Raw genomic sequence first — 20,406 nt, 5'->3', positions numbered from 1 at the left:
GGAAATCTTTTAGATTTCCATAGTAAAAATTATTTTTTAGGAAGGAGCGAGCGAGCTTGTAGAGGGAGGGAGCGCCAAAAAGCCTCCTGTAGACCCCTAAAATTGTCCGGGTCGGAAATAAAGCTTGAAGACTCTCGAAGACTGAAGGATAATCAGCCAGAAGGACTCCTCGAAGGCCCTAGGAGGGTTCTCTGTAGGTCTAGAGGTCTTAGAATAGCTAAAAATAAGGAAGTGGAGGGAAAAAGCCCAATACGGCCGTACTGAACTTAATACGGCCGTATTGAAGCTTCAATACGGCCGTACTGAAGTCAGTACAACCGTATTGACACTTCAATACGACCGCTGCGAACTCAATACGGGCGTATTGAAATTTCTGACTTTCAATACGACCGTATTGAACTCCAATACGACCGTATTGAAGTTCAAAAATTTCAATACGGCCGTATTGGCCCTGTAGGCCGTACTGCGCCTATTCCCTATAAATATGACGTCAATTGGACGTCATTCGACACTTTTTCACTCAGTTTTGACTCCCTCCTTGAGTATTCTGGGGTTTTTGAGCAGTGTTCTGCCCTAGAAAACTCTCTGGGAGTCGATCCGACGAAGTTCTTGAGCCCCGAGCCATTTTGCTTGAGGATCGAACCTAGTCGAGGGGAAATCTTTTTGATTCCCTTAGTTAAAATTTTGTTCTAGGAGAGCGAGGAGCGGGCTTGTAGAGCGAGGGAACGCCAAAACGCTTCCCAGTTCTTTGCAATATAAAAGCACGCTTCAAGAGGTTTCCCTTCAATCCTTCCTTTTACTGCTTTCTGTGTGCATATTTAAACTATCATCATGTAGATAGTCAATTTATAATTGCTTAGAATAAATAGGGGTAATTTAGTAATTTTATACTGTTCTTTTAAAAATAATCTGTTATAGGGAACCCGAAAGGGGCGCCGTGGGGTGCTAACACCTTCCCCACGCGTAACCGACTCCCTTACCCAACTCTGGTTGTAGTGGCCAAAGTTGATTTTTAAATCAATTGCCTTATCCCTTTTTCCAATGTTTTGAGTAAAACATTGGTGGCGACTCCACGAACCCTCCTTTTGCGAAAACCACTAAACCATGGAGGGTCCCGCTTGGGATTAATATGGATTAGTGAGACTTTTAATAAATAAATTGGATAAGATCGACAAGGTCTCAGTTTGAGAACAAGTCGTTCTAATAATCCAATACATTTTCAAAACCAAAATAAATGAGTCCAACCATTCTTCGCGAATGCCGAAAGCCCGTTTCGGGCCGGTGGCGACAGATGGCGACTCCACTGGGGATGCCTCGAGAGTCAGTCCCATTTAGTGACAGATTATTTTTAACAAATAATAGTTAAAATTACTTTATTACCCCTCACTTGTATGATAACATGTTTATCTATTTGGCTTTAATAACTGTTGTATGTTTAATTTTCCGCAAATGTTTGAAATAAAATTGCACACAAACCTTTGCACACAACAGTTCCCTCTATACCCGGGGGCATGAGTGGTAATCCATAGGGAGTGGATGTTAGTACGGCCGGTTGATGGGTTTATAGGAGCCTATGAGACCGTTGTCGGAAAACATCACTCAAGGTGATAACCATGAACTTGAGTCCGACGGTGCGTTGGAACTTTCCATCGACCTACGACAAGAGGAATTGGGTCCCTATAATGGGGGCACCTTGGGGGCCTTTGACCAAGTGAGAACAGTTAGATCCTCCTTGAATATGCACTTTTCTGCAGGAGACCCCTACCTCGTAATTTGCTCGTGACTGTTCGTGGATGAGTGAATTGTTTGTGCATTGACTATGTGACATTGTATGAGCATATATTTGCATTTGTTAAACAAACAACATCCCTATTCTATTTAAATAAAAAGAATAAATAGAAATAAAGATCTTCTAGTACATGGTGTTAACATCTACCTTCATTTGCATTCATATAGGTAGTTTCCCTTTTCACCCAAAAAAACACAAAAATATACAAAATATTCGAAAGAAAAATATATATTTATCCCAAACCAAGCAATATCATGCATCATATTAGGAAAATCCCGAAAACATGATAATGCTTAGTTCAAATAAACACTATGCATACATATTCATCTTCATCATCTCATATCATGCATTGTATTGTAGATTATGGAGAGATCTAGGGAGGTGCATAGGCAGTTGAAGAAAGTGGACTTCTTATTGTACCATGCCGAGAGGTTGGATCACCTCTGTACCTTGATGCCACGAGAGGCTCGTTTGGAATTTGAGAAATCCTATGGACGAGTTCTCGACTTGATGAAGATCTGTGTGGATCCAGCCTTTCTGAGAGCCTTGGTCCATTTTTGGAGTCTCGAGTTGCACTGTTTCGAGTTCCCCCAGTTTGACCTAGTTCCTACTCTCGAGGAGTATGAGCTCATGCTACGATGGCCCAAATCAGCTGGGATCTATATCTTTCATGATAACCATGTGGCTGTGGAGAGAGTTGCCACTCAGGTCAAACTACCATCACGATCGGCTGCCTTAGTGGGGAACGGTAGTATTAAAGGTTGGAAGCTTGCTATGATTGAAGACCACCTTTCTTCCTTGGCTGGCGAGGGAGATTGGTTAGCTTTCAACAAGACCCTAGCGTTAGCTGTATTTGGGATGATCCTTTTCCCCTTTTACGCTAACACAGTGGACCATGCTGCAATGGACGCTTTCTTCGCCTGGGACGTGCACATGAAGAGTCCCGTGCCTGCCATTCTTGCCGACACCTTGCTGTCTGTTCATCTATCACAACAGAAGCAAGGAAAAATCATCCGATGTTGCACCTCCTTGCTGTATGTATGGGGCATTACACACTTCTATGCCTCTAGTCATATGGGGACCTTGCCCGATCCATTGAGGAGTTTCTCCAAGATCCCCGTACGCCGCCGATATGCTTCCGAGTGGAAGGAAGAGATGGAACAGTGGAGCATTAATCACTTCACATGGGTTTGCCCTTGGTTCCATCCGAGCCATGTATTGACGAGATGCGGCAGTTATCCAAGCATACCATTGATGGGCCTCAGAGGTTGCATAGCCTACTCGCCTAAATTGGTTATGAGACAACTAATGAGGACCCAAATTGTTCCTACTAAAGAGGAGCTTGGAGGGTTGTGTTTCTCCTATGATTCCGAGCATCAAAGGGATATGCACTCTGTCATAAGAGCGTGGGAGAGACCAACCTATGAGGGAGATCTCGAGCTTGGAAAGCCTCGGGTATCCGCCTCCACCGACTACGAGAAATGGAGGAACGAGAGGGGGGTGTCTCAGCCATCCACTTCTTGTGCAACTACAGCAGCAAGGAAGGTGTTGCAAGAACAAGTCGACGCCTTGACCAAGAAACTGGAAATCCAAGGAGCTCAAATGAGAGCTCTCGAGGAGAAAAACGAAGCATCCAGTTTCCTCATTGATGGTCTTCAAAGACAATGCAAGAAGAAAGACCACGAGATAGAGCGACTCAAGGATGAGTGTGCTAACCTCAACGAGGAGACTACTCGGGCATCTAAAATACCAAAGGTTGAACCGGGTAGTCAACTCCAAGAAGTCAATGTCAAGATAGCACGCCTTGAAGCCGAGCATGCAAAGCAAGCACAGTTGATCAGGGACATGCAAGAGGACTTGCTATCGACTCGATCCGACGCACAGAAATGGCGGGAAGTCGCTCAACGACAAGCCGCAAACCTTTCCGACTTTCGCAAAAAGGAAAGGGAAGGATTGGCACGAATGGCTAAACTCCAAGAGGAGAAGGATCGAGCCGAAGACGAGCTTAACGAGCTACAGGCCATGATCAACTATCACATTCAGAAAGCGAAGGAGGCTCAGAAGACTTGTGATGATATGAGCCAAGCCGTCCACTCGCAAGTTGAAGCAATGGCACGCCATGTTGAGGAAGCCGAAGAAGAATGGCAACGACGTATGAACCCGCCTGTGGGTTTCTACCGGCTTTTCTCTTTTTGTAAAAAATTGCTTCAAAGCATTGTATAAAAAGTTGTACACTTTCTTCAATGAATAAAATCGAATCCTTCAGATTTATCACCTTTGCATCTCATAGTCATTCATTTGCATTCATCTCTCCCGGTAATTTAATAATAAATGTTAATAAAAAGAAAGAAATAATCGATGCGTATGTTCAGAATGGATCGCACGCCATTGGTCATTAAATGCAAACCAACAACTGCACAAAGCGAACACACGACGACGCCGTTGTTGGTAATCAAAACAGACGAAAGGGAAGGTCCGATGCCGTTAAGGATTGTCACTCCAAGGCCTTTCCCCTACAAAACAAATAAGGCTGTGCCATGGATATACGACATCCGTTCTTCTGCCGACAGCGATATCTCTAACATCGCTGGACTTGGGGGCATGACTAGGAGTGGCAGGATCTACACTCCCGAAGATCTGCACGATAAAGCTCCCAAGAATAAAGGAAAAGAAAAGGAGAAAACCGAGGAAAATAAAGAATCCGAGGAGGAGACTGATGAGCTGTTAAAATATATCCGACAGAGCGAGTACTCCATCGTGGATCAACTTCATAGGACGCCAGCAAAGATTACCCTGTTGTCGTTGATCCTAAGTTCCGAACCGCATCGGCAAGCTCTGTTGAAAGTCTTGAACGAGGCATATGTGTCGCACACTATCTCCCAAGACAAGTTTGAGGGAATTGTTAGCCACATCACGGCTAATGATCACCTCACTTTCACCGATGAAGAAATCCCCGCCGAGGGACCTAATCACAACAAACCCTTGCACATCTCTGTAAAGTGCAAGGATTACCACATCGCAAAAGTCTTGGTGGATAACGGATCTTCCTTGAATGTGATGCCCAAAAGAACTCTTGATCAAGTGGCAATCAAGGGAGTCCAAATGCGCCCGAGTAACATGATCGTTCGAGCTTTCGACGGTTCTAAAAGAGAAGTGGTGGGAGAAGTCAATCTTCCAATCCAAATTGGACCTACCATCTTCAACGTCGAATTCCAAGTGATGGATATTACTCCTGCATACAGCTGTCTCCTAGGCCGACCTTGGATTCATGATGCGAAAGCTGTACCCTCTACACTCCACCAAAAAGTCAAATTCATTGTGGGTGACAAACTGGTGACTGTACAAGCTGAAGATGACATACTCATCAGCAAGCCATCCAACATACCTTATGTGGATGCAGCAGAAGAAGCTTTGGAAACCGCCTTCCAAGCATTGGAAATTGCCAATGTTGAAACGTTTCCCCGAGAAATGAAGAAGGTAGCCCATATGCTCACAAAGAACGGATACTTGCCAGGACAAGGATTGGGCAAGTACTCCCAAGGAATCCCGGAGCTACCTATTATCAAGGACAATCCGGGGAAACAAGGGTTAGGATACAACCCTGTTAAAGATCAAAGAATGAAGAGGAATCAAGATCCTTCTCAACGTTCTTTAAGCCAGATCTTTAAGAAGGCTGGTTCACAAACATCGAGGCCAGTTGTTGTCATCAAGTGTCCCTCTCCTTCCGATAGGGATGTATAGGCTCAGTGACTATTAGAGATCACTCCTCGGGGACAGCCCGACCCCCGAGCCTCGATAGGGCACATGTTTCCATTATGATTATAATAAAATCATTCTTCATTATTTCTTATTGTTTCTTTTCTTGCTTACAATAAAATTCTAGACCACATTATTTAACCCCGTTTGAACGAACATAAGTGAGGTTAAAATCGTCTTAATAATCAATAAACCCGCATCATTTTTATGTGGAAGTGTGCATGACAGCTTGGAGCACCTTTTCTTGGCATCAATAAGTGCCATCATGGATAAAAGAAATCCTAAAGATAATAAGCTCGGCAGGAAACCCAAAAGGGGACTGCGCTAAATAAGAGCAAAAGACCCGCTAGGAATCCCACAAAAGGGTGACCTAGGCAAAAATTAGGGTTACAAAATAATGAACAAAAACAAAAGCCCGCTAAGACATCACAAACGGGTGTTTTAGGCAAAAGTTAGGGCCGTCAAAAAGGAAAAACAAAATAAATCCATGATGGTACCATCAATTGAATTCAACAAGGAGCTCAAGAAAAGCTATCCAAGTTGTCAAAGCACAATCATTAATAACGAAGATGTGCTTAACTTCATGAATGTTTAATCGAACAAACCTAAACACAATAAGCCTGCCATTGGCCAGCCATTCTTACAATATCCATTTTTCAAAAATAAAACAATCCCCTCTAAAACACAAACTTTTGAAAAATATACCTTTCCCTGCTTTTCTCTCTTGTCCCCAACGATTTTTGAATAATCTAGTGGAAACATGGAGATATAGTGGTCAATAAGAGGGTTGACACATCTTCTAAAGGAAGGGAGAATCATTTGGTTGATAGCACCAAAAATCAAATACGCATCGTTCCTCGGTTACAGAAATCGGCAAAGCACAGTCTGTATGGAGGAATGGCAAGATCCAAACAAAGAACGCATCGATTAATTCTTTTGAAAAACTGAATCAAATAGAATTAGGTGCATCTCATTTGCATACATGCATACAGATGATAGGTGTATTAGAAGATCACTTATTCTCTGTTTATCTAAAAAAAAAAAAAAAAAAAAAAAAAAAAAAATCATCATAAAATCAGAAAAATCCAATACGCCCGTATTGGTATTAATACGGTCGTATTGGAGTTAACGTTAAGCACAACGTTTCAACTCCAATACGGGCGTATTAAAATCCAGTACGACCGTATTGAATCCCAATACGATCGTATTGAACCCAATACGGTCCGTATTGGTTGTGAATTTTGTACATCAACGGAAAGGCCAATACGGCCGTATTGAATCCAATACGGGCCGTATTGGCGGAATTTTGCCTATAAATAAAGGCTTCCCCTCCCTCATTTTGCATACCTTTCTTCATTCTCCACATTCCTTGCTTGTGAGTGCATTCCTAGAGAGATTATCGGAAATGGCAGAATCTTCTCGCAAAAGGCAGAGAGCCCCGGCCAGACGTGTAATGACAGACCGACACCGAGACCGGCTGCAGCTCATAGAGACGTTCACCATCGAGCCGTCAAGAGTGCTCGACTTTGAGCTTCTCCAAGCGGTGGGCTTGGAGAATGATGTCAGGAACTACTTCGACGCCATAGGATGGGGATTTGTCCTTAATCCACCATCCCAGCTATATTTGACGGCCACGAAGGAGTTCTTGGCCACAGTCGGCGTCACGGAGTCGACTAACAGCTATGGGGAGGATGTTTGCGCGGTGGATTTCTGGATGAATGAAGGATACCGCACGCTGACGTTGGACGAGTTCAACGTCCAGGCAGGGTTTTTCAGCCGCACTGATCAGCTGGCCTTCCGAGATGCCATATGCGAGTGGCCTGATCAGTGGACTCCGGTTGAGATGTGGAGTTTGCTCACTGGCCGGCGGGATTATCATTCAGGGGTGAAGGGCTCCCGGCTCCCGACCGCTCTTAGGATCTGTCACAAGATCCTCACCAGCACTATTCATGGCAGGTCCAAGAGTCAGGAGTCGATTACACGACCGGATCTGCTGGCCTTATATTGCATGGCCACCGGCCGGAAGGCCAATCCTAGATATTTCTTCCTTGAGCACGTGAAGAAGTTTGGGGTACGAGAGGGAGGAGAGTCCAGACAGGGGTACATCTTGGTTGCCCCACTCCTCTCACAGCTGGCGGAGACATGGGGATGTCCCGATGGTGCAGAGCCAGGGGCTTTGGCGCCAAAGTTGATTGGTGCCTCCACCCTGATTAACATGAAAATCATCGCTAGGTCACCAGGAGGGGGGTTTGTGCGAGTAGATGGCCTCGAGACCTTCGACGACCTCCTCAACAACCTCGACTTTGAGGGAGGCGACACCCCGCAGCCAGAGGCTAGCACGTCACGGTCGGACAGGGGATACTTTGACGCCCGCTTCGACACACTGCAGCAGAGCATTGACACGCGATTCGATGCTTTTCAGCAGAGCATCGACACGCGATTCGATGCTTTTCAGCATAGTGTCGGTACATGGCAGCAGAGTACCGATGCTCGACTAGATACCTTGGTGCAGGGGTTCGACAACCTCTCCGTCTGGATGCATCGCCGCTTCCCGGACTCGCCACAGGACCCGCCAGCAGAGGAGTGAAGACCGGCTTCTGTTTTATTGCTTTTTCATGTACTAGTTTGGTTGGGCTTAGCCCCATGTCTCAAATTTTTCTTGTACAAATTCATTTTTAATGAAATTTGCCACTTTTGAATTCAAAATTCTCTAGTAATTTAAATTCTGTACAGCAAAAGCCAAAAACATAAAAAAAGGCAAAATACAGAAAAAGCCAAAAAATAAAAAAGGCAAGGATACAGAAAATCCAACAATCAGTTTGCACAGAATAACTGAGCCTGGAGAGGCTTACCAAAATACTCCTCATCCTCCACATCAAAGAATAATTGAGCCTGGAGAGGCTCGCAGAAATAATACTCCCCAAAGGGAACCTCAGCTCATGAAGCCAATATCCAACAAGAGCTTTCAAAGCAAGATCGTCAAAATCTCCCAAAGGAAGTACGATCATCCAAGTAATATATCCAAGTCAAAGGACTTCGGACTTCCTCAGTGGAAAGTAGCTCTCCGACTCAGGCATTGAGTGAGGCTAAGCCTGGAGAGGCTCGCAGAAATAATACTCCTTCAGAATAATCGAGCCTGGAGAGGCTCGCAGAAAGAATACTCCCTCAGAATAATTGAGCCTGGAGAGGCTCGCGGAAAGAATACTCCCTTCAGAATAATTGAGCCTGGAGAGGCTCGCAGAAATAATACTCCTTCAGAATAATTGAGCCTGGAGAGGCTCGCAGAAAGAATACTCCCTCAGAATAATTGAGCCTGGAGAGGCTCGCAGAAACAATACTCTTCCTTCAGAATAGTTGGGCCTAGAAAGGCTCGATTCCCCAGAGATATCTCAAGCTTACACTCACGGGCCAAATTCCCCAGTGAAAGCTATCAGAATGCGATCAGCGAAATCCCCAAAGGAGGCCTGATCATCCAAGAAAAATGTCTAAGGACTTTAAACTTCCCCAATGGAGGATAGCTTTCCAACTCAAAAGCGATGGGTGAAGCTAAGCCTGAAGAGGCTTTCTAGATAATACTCTGGGATGAATAAAAACTTCAAATCCCCAATCGCCTACTAAAGAGGCATTTCTACAAAAGGAAGACCAATAAACTATTCCCCAAGTGGAATTTGGCTCTCAGCCTAACAAATGAACGTCAAGATGATCTGCCTAACAAAAGAGGCCAATCAACATCAATCCTCAGTGGATGATCGCCTATCCAAGAGGCATCCCCACAAAAGGGGAAGAAAAATCAAAAAGATTAATAAAATTCCCCAAGCGGAATTTGGCATCCCGCCAAAACATCGAACATCAAGACTATCTGCCTAACAGAAGAGGCCAGTCAAAAAAAATCAACATCCAGAATCCCCAGCGGATAACAGCCTACACAGAGGCAGCGAAAAATCAGAAAATCAAAAAGAGTTACCCGAACAAGGATAACCGGGATACTCCACCAACGTCGAAAGGACGTCAGCCAATCATAAGGCACCGCTCACATCAGAAAGAGCATCTTTGTGTCTATACCCCAAGGAGTCAGAAATTCCCCAAGGGTACCAACAATGCAATGCAAGTTGGGGCACAGGAACCTGTGAATGACTGCACATCCCCTAGACGGATCCCTGCGTTATCCAGCCCTCAGCGGCACAAAAATCAAAAAACAACCGTCGAAGCAGCATCGTGGACTGTGGAGACAAAATCATCACCAAATCCCTGGAAAGGAGATATTCACGCTACCCCCGTCGTCACAAACACGGAGGTATGTAGCTTCCGGCTCGGGCAATGAGAGAAGCTATCTCTGGAAAAGGGGTACTCACCGCTTACCGTTGTCACAAAGGTACTTAGTTTCCGGCTCAAACAAAGAGTGAAGCTAAGCCTGGAAGGACGGTACTTACAGCTTCCAGCTTGGGCAACAAGCAAAGCAAGGCCTGGAGAGGCAAAACTCACACTGCTTACCGTTGTCACAAGGGTACTTAGCTTCCGGCTCGAACAAAGAGTGAAGTTAAGCCTGGAGAGACGGTACTCACAGCTTCCAGCTTGGGCAACAAGCAAAGCAAGGCCTGGAGAGGCAAAACTCACACTGCTCACCGTCGTCGCAAAGGTGCTTGGTTTCCGGCTCGAACAAAGAGCGAGACTAAGCCTGGAGAGGCGGTACTCAACCATCAGCGTCATCAGAGGCGCGTTGATGTCCAACTTCCGGCTCGAGCGTCGAGTGAAGTTGACCTTGGAGAAGGTAAACTCAGCTACCGAGGATGTCAAAAGCGCCGAGGTATGCACCCACCTGGAGAGGCTACTCAACATTTTTCCACCGGAAGACGCTACAAGTCAGAAGGTCGGCGCAATACCCGGACAATTGGGTCAACTCCTTTACTTGTCAGCCGATACACCAAAAGGCCGTCCGACTAAGTAAAGGGGGGGCAGCTGTAGACCCCTAAAATTGTCCGGGTCGGAAATAAAGCTTGAAGACTCTCGAAGACTGAAGGATAATCAGCCAGAAGGACTCCTCGAAGGCCCTAGGAGGGTTCTCTGTAGGTCTAGAGGTCTTAGAATAGCTAAAAATAAGGAAGTGGAGGGAAAAAGCCCAATACGGCCGTACTGAACTTAATACGGCCGTATTGAAGCTTCAATACGGCCGTACTGAAGTCAGTACAACCGTATTGACACTTCAATACGACCGCTGCGAACTCAATACGGGCGTATTGAAATTTCTGACTTTCAATACGACCGTATTGAACTCCAATACGACCGTATTGAAGTTCAAAAATTTCAATACGGCCGTATTGGCCCTGTAGGCCGTACTGCGCCTATTCCCTATAAATATGACGTCAATTGGACGTCATTCGACACTTTTTCACTCAGTTTTGACTCCCTCCTTGAGTATTCTGGGGTTTTTGAGCAGTGTTCTGCCCTAGAAAACTCTCTGGGAGTCGATCCGACGAAGTTCTTGAGCCCCGAGCCATTTTGCTTGAGGATCGAACCTAGTCGAGGGGAAATCTTTTTGATTCCCTTAGTTAAAATTTTGTTCTAGGAGAGCGAGGAGCGGGCTTGTAGAGCGAGGGAACGCCAAAACGCTTCCCAGTTCTTTGCAATATAAAAGCACGCTTCAAGAGGTTTCCCTTCAATCCTTCCTTTTACTGCTTTCTGTGTGCATATTTAAACTATCATCATGTAGATAGTCAATTTATAATTGCTTAGAATAAATAGGGGTAATTTAGTAATTTTATACTGTTCTTTTAAAAATAATCTGTTATAGGGAACCCGAAAGGGGCGCCGTGGGGTGCTAACACCTTCCCCACGCGTAACCGACTCCCTTACCCAACTCTGGTTGTAGTGGCCAAAGTTGATTTTTAAATCAATTGCCTTATCCCTTTTTCCAATGTTTTGAGTAAAACATTGGTGGCGACTCCACGAACCCTCCTTTTGCGAAAACCACTAAACCATGGAGGGTCCCGCTTGGGATTAATATGGATTAGTGAGACTTTTAATAAATAAATTGGATAAGATCGACAAGGTCTCAGTTTGAGAACAAGTCGTTCTAATAATCCAATACATTTTCAAAACCAAAATAAATGAGTCCAACCATTCTTCGCGAATGCCGAAAGCCCGTTTCGGGCCGGTGGCGACACCTCCTAAACTTCATTGATATATAAAAAGCACGCTTCAAAGGTTTCTTCTTAAGTCCTTCCTTTTACTGCTTTCTGTGTGTATATTTAACTGTCATCATGTAGATAGTTAAGTTATAATTGTTTAGAATAAATAGGGGTAATTTAGTAATTTCGCACTATTATTTTTAGAAATAATCTGTCATAGGGAACCCGAAAGGGGCGCTGTGGGGTGCTAACACCTTCCCCACGCGTAACCGACTCCCTTACCCGACTCTGGTTGTCATGGCCGAAGTCGATTTTTGAATCGATTGCCTTAAACTTCTTTTTCCAATTTTTTGAGTAAAACATTGGTGGCGACTCCATGAACCCTACTTTTTATGAAAACCGCTAATCCATGGAGGGTCCCGCTTGGGATTAACATGGATTGGTGAGCCTTTTAATAAAATTGCTCGTTTGACAAGGTCTCAGTTTGAGAATAAGTCATTCTAGCAATCCATATTTTTAAACAAATAAAAGAGTCCAACCATCCTTCGCGAATGCCGAAAGCCCGTTTCGGGCCGGTGGCGACAATCCTCCTATAGGCAAAAGTACCAAAAGGGCATGTGAATGTGGTCTTTTCCTGATCCTCATGAGCAATATGAATCTGAAAATAACCAGAGAACCCATCAAGAAAACAATAGTGGGATTTACCTGCCAGACGCTCAAGCATCTGATCAATGAAGGGAAGAGGAAAATGATCCTTCCTTGTTGCTTGGTTGAGCCTCTGGTAGTCAATACAAACCCTCCAATTTTTTTGGACTCTGGTGGGTGTAGACCCCTAAAATTGTCCGGGTCGGAAATAAAGCTTGAAGACTCTCGAAGACTGAAGGAAGATCAGCCAGAAGGACTCCTGGAAGGCCCTTGGAGGGTTCTCTGTAGGTCTAGAGGTCTTAGAATAGCTCAAAATAAGGAAGTGGAGGGAATGAAGCCCAATACGGCCGTACTGAACTTAATACGGCCGTATTAAAGCTTCAATACGGCCGCAGTGAACTCAATACGGCGTATTGAAGTTTCACTGAAATCAATACGGCCGTATTGAAGCTTCAATACAGCCGTATTAAACTCAATACGGCCCTATTGAAATTTTTGAATTTCAATACGGCCGTATTGAACTCAATACGGCCGTATTGAAGTTCAAAAATTTCAATACGGCCGTATTGCTTCTGTAGGCCGTATTGCGCCTATTCCCTATAAATATGACGTCAATTGGACGTCATTCCACACTTTCACGCTCAGTTTTGACTCCCTCCTTGAGTATTCTGGGGTTTTTGAGCAGTGTTCTGCCCTAGGAATCTCTCTGGGAGTCGATCCGACGAAGTTCCGGAATTCCGAGCACTTAGCTTGGAGATTCGAACCTAGTCGAAGGGAAATCCTCCGGATTTCCATAGTCAAAAGTTTTTAGGAAGGAGCGAGCGAGCTTGTAGAGCGAGGGAACGCCAAAAAGCTTCCCAGTCTTACTCAATATATAAAAGCACGCTTCAAGAGGTTTCTTCTTAAATCCTTCCTTTTACTGCTTTCTGTGTGCATATTTAAACTATCACCATGTAGATAGTTAATTTATAATCGCTTATAATAAATAGGGGTAATTTAGTAATTTTACGCTATCATTTTAGAAATAATCTGTCATAGGGAACCCGAAAGGGGCGCTGTGGGGTGCTAACACCTTCCCCACGCGTAACCGACTCCCTTACCCAACTCTGGTTGTAATGGCCAAAGTTGATTTATAAAATCAATTGCCTTACCCCTTTTTCCAATGTTTTGAGTAAAACATTGGTGGCGACTCCACGAACCCTCCTTTTGCGAAAACCACTAATCCATAGAGGGTCCCGCTTGGGATTAATATGGATTGGTGAGACTTTTAATAAATAAATTGGATAAGATCGACAAGGTCTCAGTTTGAGAACAAGTCTTTCTAGTAATCCAATACATTTTCAAAACTAAAATAAAAGCGAGCTCGACCGTCTTCGCGACCGCCGAGGCCCGTTCGGGCCGGTGGCGACAGATGGCGACTCCGCTGGGGAAGCTTCGAGAGTCAGTCCCATTTAGTGACAGATTGTTTTTTAACAAATAATAGTTAAAAATTACTTCATTACCCCTTGATTGTATGATAATATGATTTATTTTGTGGCTTTAAATAACTGTTGTATGTTTAAATTCCGCAATTGTTTGAAATACAAACTGTACACAAACCTTTGCACACAACAGTTCCCTCTATACCCGGGGGCATGAGTGATTAACCATAGGGAGTGGATGTTAGTACGGCCGGTTGAATGGGTCTATAGGAGCCTACGAGACCGTTGTCGGAAAAACATCACTCAAGGTGATAACCATGAACTTGAGTCCGACAGTGCGTTGGAGCTTTCCATCGACTTACGACGAGAGGAATTGGGTCCCTATAATGGGGGCACCTTGGGGGCCTTTGACCAAGTGAGAACAGTTAGATCCTCCTTGAATATGCACTTTTCTGCAGGAGACCCCTACCTCGTGATTCGCTCGTGACTGTTCGTGGATGAGTGAATTGTGTGTGCATTTTTATGTGACATTGTATGAGCATACATTGCACCTTTTAAACATACAACATTCTTTTTTTTTAAAATAAAAAAAAAAAATAATAATAAATAGGAATAAGAATCTTCCATTATACGGTGTTAACATCTACCTTCATCACATTCATATAGGTAGTTTCCCTTTTCACCCAAAAAATACAAAAAATATATATAAAATAAAAAATACCCAAAAAAAAAAAAAAAAAAAAAAAAGAAAAAAAAAGAAAAAAAGGGTCATTTATCCAAACCAAGCAATATCATGCATCATCTTAGGGACATCTTAAAAACATGATAAATGCTTAGTTGAATAAACACTATGCATGTATATTCACCACCATCATCTCATATCATGCATATAGATCATGGAGGAATCTAGGAGTCATACATCTCTCCTAGTAATCCATTAATAAACATTAATAAAAAGAAAGGATTAGTCGATGCGTATGTTCAAAGAATGGATCGCACGCCGTTCGTTATCAAGTGTAAAGCCAACAACCGTGCCAATCGAGCGCACATCAACTCCGTTGTTGGTAATCAAGACGAATAAAGGGGAAGGTCCGACACCATTAAGGATCACAGTCCCAAGGCCTTTCCCTTACAAATCAAATAAGGCTGTGCCGTGGATATACGACATCCACTCTTCTGCCGACAGCGATATCTCCAACATCGCTGGACTTGGGGGCATGACTAGGAGTGGCAGGATCTACACTCCCGAAGATCTTCATGACAAAGCTCCCAAGAATAAAGGGAAAGAAAAAGAAGAAAAAACCGAGGAAAATAAGGAATCCGAGGAGGAGACAGACAAACTGTTAAAATATATCCGACAGAGCGAGTACTCCATCATGGATCAACTTCATAAGACGCCAGCAAAGATTACTCTGTTGTCGTTGATCCTATGCTCCGAACCGCATCGGCAAGCTCTGTTGAAAGTCTTGAACGAGGCATACGTGTCGCACACTATCTCCCAAGACAAGTTTGAGGGGATTGTTAGTCATATCACGGCTAATGATCACCTCACCTTCATCGATGAAGAAATCCCCACCGAGGGATCAAACCACAACAAGCCCTTGCACATCTCTATAAAGTGCAAGGAGTATCACATCGCTAAAAGTCTTGGTAGATAATGGATCTTCCTTGGACGTAATGCCAAAAAGAACGCTCAAGCAATTGGCAATCAAGGGAATCCAAATGCGCCCGAGCAACATGATCGTCCGAGCTTTCGACGGTTCTAAAAGAGAAGTGGTGGGAGAGATCAATCTTCCAATCCAAATTGGACCCACTATCTTCAACGTCGAATTTCAAGTAATGGACATTACTCCAACATACAGCTGTCTCCTTGGCCGACCTTGGATTCATGATGCAAAAGCTATTCCTTCTACGCTCCACCAGAAAGTCAAGTTCATAGTGGGTGACAAACTGGTGACTGTACAAGCTGAAGATGACATACTCATCAGCAAGCCATCCAACATACCTTATGTGGATGCAGCAGAGGAAGCTTTGGAAACCGCCTTCCAAGCATTGGAAATTGCCAATGTTGAAACGTTTCCCCGAGAAATGAAGAAGGTAGCTCATATGCTCACAAAGAACGGATACTTGCCAGGACAAGGATTAGGCAAGTACTCCCAAGGAATCCCGGAGCTACCCATTATCAAGGACAATCCGGGGAAACAAGGGTTAGGATACAACCCTATTAAAGATCAAAGAACGAAGAGGAATCAAGATCCTTCTCGACGTTCTTTAAGCCAGATCTTTAGGAAGGCTGGTTCACAAACGTCAAGGCCAGCTGTCGTCATCAAGTGTCCTTTTCCTTCTAATAGGGATGTGTAAATTCAGTGACTATTAGAGATCACTCCTCGGGGACAGCCCGACCCCCGAGCCTCGATAGGGCACATGTTTCCATCATGATTATAATAAAATCATTCTTCATTAATTCTTTATTGCTTCTTTTCTTGCTTGCAATAAAATTCTAAACCACGTCATTTAACCCTGTTTGAATAAACATAAGTGAGGTTAAAATCGTCTTAATAATCAATAAACCCGCATCATTTTTATGTGGAAGTGTGCATGACAGCTTGGAGCACCTTTTCTTGGCATCAATAAGTGCCATCATGGATAAAAGAAATCCTAAAGATAATAAGCTCGGCAGGAAACCCAAAAAGGGGACTGCGCAAAAATAAGAGCAAAAGACCCGCTAGGAATCCCACAAAAGGGTGACCTAGGCAAAAATTAGGGTTACAAAAATGAACAAAAAACAAAGGTCCGCTAAAACGCCACAAAAGGGGGTTTTAGGCAAAAATAAGGACAAACAGAAAAACAAAATAAATCCATGATGGTACCATCAAATGAATTCAACAAGGGGCTCAAGAAAAGCTATCCAAGTTGTCAAAGCACAATCATTAATAACAAAGATGTGCTTAACTTCATAAGTGTTTAATCAAACAAGCCTAAACACAATAAGCCTACCAATGGCCAGCCATTCTTACAAAATCCATTTTTCAAAAATAAAATAATCCCCTCTAAAACACAAACTTTTGAAAATATATATCCTTTCCTTCTTTTCTCTCTTGTCCCAACGATTTTTGAATAATCTAGTGGAAACATGGAGATATAGTGGTCAATAGGAGGGTTGACACATCTTCTAAAGAAAGGGAAGAATCATTTGGTTGATGACACCAAAATCAAATATGCATCATTCCTCGGTAACAGAAATCGGCAGAGCACAGTCCGTCTGGAGGAATGGCAAAATCCAAACACAAAAACGCATCGGTTAATTCTTTTGAAAAAAGAATCAAATAGAATTAGGTGCATCATACTGCATACATCCATACAGATGATAGGTGTACTGGAAGATCACTTATTCTCTGTTTATTGAAAAAACAAAAAATATATAAACTTCAGAAAAACAATACGCCCGTATCGTGTTCAGTATGCCCGTACCAAAATTAGGGTTATGAACAAATTTTCAATTCAATACGGGCATACTGAAATGAATAACGGCCGTATTGGCAATAACAGAAATCCTCCCTCACATCAATGACAAAATTCCTCCAAGAAGAAGAGGATAGGGGAAGCCATTCATTTTTTCCAAAAAATAAAATAAATTAAACTTGCATTTGTGCATCGCGCACAATTAATTGCACATTCAAAGACCTCATCATGAGGCAATTGCATAAAATAGAAAAAATAGAAAAATTGCTTGTGTATGACAGCAGCAAACAAAATGCAAAGATTCAGAAAATCAACAGCGTCATACAGAATAACTGAGCCTGGAGAGGCTTGCCGAAAAAAATACTCTCAGAATAACTGAGCCTGGAGAGGCTTGCCGAAAGAATACTCTCAGAATAACTGAGCCTGGAGAGGCTTGCCGAAACAATACTCCCACAGAATAACTGAGCCTGGAGAGGCTTGTCGAAATAATACTCTTTCAGAATAACTGAGCCTGGAGAGGCTTGCCGAAAGAATACTCTCAGAATAACTGAGCCTGGAGAGGCTCGCCGAAATAATACTCCCTCGTCATACAGAATAATTGAGCCTGGAGAGGCTTGTCGAAATAATACTCCTTCAGAATAATTGAGCCTGGAGAGGCTTGCCGAAATAATACTCCTACAAAATAACTGAGCCTGGAGAGGCTCGCCGAAATAATACTCTCTCATAATAACTGAATTTAATTTCTTTAGCACTTTTAATTTCTGTACAGCAAAAGCCAAAAACATAAAAAAGGCAAAATACAGAAAAAGCCAAATCAGAAGAAAAGGCAAAATACAGAAAAAGCCGAAAATGAAAAAAGGCAAGGATATAGAAAATCCAACAAACAATTTGTACCGAATAACTAAGCCTGGAGAGGCTTACCAAAATAATACTCCACATCCTCCACAGTATGCAGAATAACTGAGCCTGGAGAGGCTCGCAGAAATAATACTCCCCAGAGGGAACCTCAGCTCAAGCTCACGGAAAAATCCCCAGCGAGAGCTATCAAAGCAAAATCGACGCAATCCCCAATGGAAGTGCGATCATCCAAACAGTATATACAAGTCAAAGGACTTAACACTTCCTCAGTGGAAGATAGCTCTCCGACTCAAAGCGCTGAGCGAGGCTAAGCCTGTATAGGCTTCCTAAAAATACTCTGGGGTACGTAAGATCCCCAAATCCCCAGTCGCCTACTCAAGAGGCATTCCTACAAAAAGCAAAAGATCAAAAATTTCAATAAATATTCCCCAAGCGGAATGCGGCACTCAGCCAAACACTGAACATCAAGATAATTCGCCTACTTAGAGGCACTTCTTCAAAAAGAGAAAATCGAAAAGATCAATAATAATTCCCCAAGTGGAATCTGGCTCTTAGCCAAACATCAAGCGTCAAGATGATACGCCTAACAGAAGAGGCTAATAAAAATGAATGACAAAATCCCCCAGCGGACAATAGCCTACACAGAGGCGACAAAAATCAGAAAACCCAAAAGAGATACCCGAATAAGGATAACCGGGATACTCCACCAACGTCCAAAGGACGTCAGCCAATCATAAGGCACTGCTCATCTCAGAAAGAGCATCTTCGTGTCTACACCCCAAGGAAACAGAAATTCCTCAATGGGCGCCAACTACTCAATGGAAAGTTGGGACACAAGAACCTATGAGTAACTGCACATCCCCTAGACGGATCCCTGCGTTATCCAGCCCTCAGTGGCATAAAAATCAAAAATAATCGTCGAAGCAGCATCGTGGACTGTGGAGACAAAATCAACATCCAGAATCCCCGGCGGATAACAGCCTACACAGAGGCAGTAAAAATCAGAAAATCAAAAAGAGTCACCCGAATAAGGACAACCGGGATACTCCACCAACGTCAAAGGACGTCAGCCAAACATAAGGCATCGCTCAACTCAAAGAGAGAGCATCTGTGTCCACACCCCAAGGATTCAGAAATTCCCCATGGGTACCAACAATGCAATGCAAGTTGGGGCACAGGAACCTATGAATGACTGCACATCCCCTAGACGGATCCCTGCGTTATCCAGCCCTCAGCGGCACAAAATCAGAAAAAACTGTCGAAGCAGCATAGTGAACTGTGGAGACAAATATCATCTCAAATCCCTGGAGAGGTTAAACTCGCATTGCCGAAGTGATCAGAAGACACGGACGCAGTCCCTGGAGAGGGCAAACCCACCTGCCGATGTTAAGACGCAGACCCTGGAGAGGGCAAACTCAACTGCCAAATGTTAAGCGGCAGAGCCTGGAGAGGCGGTACTCAATCATCAGTGATGTTAAAACACTGGTGTCTAGCTTCCGGCTCGGGCGTCGAGTGAGGCTAGGTCTGGAGAGACGGTACTCAACCATCAGCGTCATCAGAGGTGCGTTGGTGTCCAACTTCCGGCTCGGGCGGCGAGTGAGGTTGGGCCTGGAGAGGCAATACTTAATCATCAGTGTGATGTTAACACATTGGTGTCTAGCTTCCGGCTCGGGCGTCGAGTGAGGCTAGGTCTGGAGAGACGGTACTCAACCATCAGCGTCATCAGAGGTGCGTTGGTGTCCAACTTCCGGCTCGGGCGGCGAGTGAGGTTGGGCCTGGAGAGGCAATACTTAATCATCAGTGTGATGTTAACACATTGGTGTCTAGCTTCCGGCTCGGGCGTCGAGTGAGGCTAGGTCTGGAGAGACGGTACTCAACCATCAGCGTCATCAGAGGTGCGTTGGTGTCCAACTTCCGGCTCGGGCGGCGAGTGAGGTTGGGCCTGGAGAGGCAATACTTAATCATCAGTGTGATGTTAACACATTGGTGTCTAGCTTCCGGCTCGGGCGTCGAGTGAGGCTAGGTCTGGAGAGACGGTACTCAACCATCAGCGTCATCAGAGGTGCGTTGGTGTCCAACTTCCGGCTCGGGCGGCGAGTGAGGTTGGGCCTGGAGAGGCAATACTTAATCATCAGTGTGATGTTAACACATTGGTGTCTAGCTTCCGGCTCGGGCGTCGAGTGAGGCTAGGTCTGGAGAGACGGTACTCAACCATCAGCGTCATCAGAGGTGCGTTGGTGTCCAACTTCCGGCTCGGGCGGCGAGTGAGGTTGGGCCTGGAGAGGCAATACTTAATCATCAGTGTGATGTTAACACATTGGTGTCTAGCTTCCGGCTCGGGCGTCGAGTG

The sequence above is a fragment of the Cajanus cajan genome, chromosome 1 (genome assembly GCF_000230855.2).
Source record: "Cajanus cajan strain Asha chromosome 1, NIPB_CcT2T_4, whole genome shotgun sequence".
Classification (NCBI taxonomy): domain Eukaryota; kingdom Viridiplantae; phylum Streptophyta; class Magnoliopsida; order Fabales; family Fabaceae; genus Cajanus; species Cajanus cajan.
Note: the sequence above shows the minus strand (reverse complement) of the source record.